The sequence below is a fragment of the Gavialis gangeticus genome, unplaced genomic scaffold, assembly GCF_001723915.1.
Source record: "Gavialis gangeticus isolate Ggan-Ray unplaced genomic scaffold, GavGan_comp1, whole genome shotgun sequence".
NCBI lineage: Eukaryota > Metazoa > Chordata > Crocodylia > Gavialidae > Gavialis > Gavialis gangeticus.
In genome coordinates, this window is record NW_017729033.1 from 13361431 (window position 1) to 13362709 (window position 1279).

A 1279-nucleotide genomic window follows, 5' to 3' on the forward strand; every position below is an offset into this window, starting at 1 on the left:
GGGGGGGGGCAGGGCGTGTAACTATTCACATGCATGCAGTACAGCAATATAGAACTAAAGGGATAGAAGGGACCTCCTGGGGGGGCGTTGCCTAATCCAATCCCTTGCCCACATGGCTGTGACATCAGGCATGTTTATCCAGGGTGTTCTTGAAAACCTCCAGTGAAGGAGATTTCACAGCCAGCCCGGGCAGCTTGTCCCATTGTCCTACAGCTCTTACACTTGAGGTTTCTTTCCTTTTGATTTAATGACAATTTGATTTAATCGAAATGTAATATGTTGCAGTTTGAACTCATTGCCCATTGTCCTGCCCTCTGTGCCAATGGAGAACAGTGTTTCCTATCTTCTTTGTCAGCCTTTCAAATATTTGGAAACTGCTACCATGTTCCACTCTCTTAATCTTTTTTCTCTACCTACTTCCTTCATTGTTTCCTTTTTAAGGTCCCTTCACCCTCTCTTCCCCACTGTGATTTCCAGAATATAGGACTTGGTCTGAGCAGGGATTCTAGACTACCCTGTGGGACAGCCAAGCTATGAGGATATAAATGAGGGAGATTTTGAAAGATTACAGTGAAGATTTATGAGACACTGATATGCACAGAAAAATCCTTCACCGTAACAACACCACAAAACTGCAAGGCCCATCTGAAAACTCATCCAAAAAGGAAGACCTCTCCCTCTAAACGGGAAGAATTTAGTAGAAGGCAAGGATTTTTGTGGGCAATTTTTTTTTTTTTTTTTTTAAATCTCCCATTGGACCAAGAGCATGGTTGAGAAGAGACTAAGCCAGGCTTTGGAAGGCAGGGCATCCTTCTTGGGGTTGAAAGCATGTCTAAAACTTTCCCAACCACGCAGTGGGTCCAATAAAAGATAACACTTGCAAGAATCCTTGCTTCTCGCTGACCTCTTGGACCATCCTCGCTTCTCGCCTACCATCCTTGCCTCTCCCTGGCCCATCAGGGCCACACCAGCCCTACCAGACCTGGAGTGGCTGGTCTGAATCCCCATGTGGTGAAAGAATCGCGCCCAGGACAGCCGGAGCCCAGCAGCGCTCTCGCCCTGGCTGTGCTGATGATGACGACAATGTGTCAGCACAAAGTGATGCAGTGTCCCCCTGCCTTCGCCGGGCAAATGTCACGACCCCTCGTGTTTTATTCTCGTGTGGGCTGATTTCGCTGCCCCGCTGCACCCGGAGGGAACGCGGCTCTCGGGGCTCTCTGCCCTGCTCTTGCGGGGGAGCGCGGGCGCGGGCGGCGGCCGGTGGCCGCACCTCGCCGCA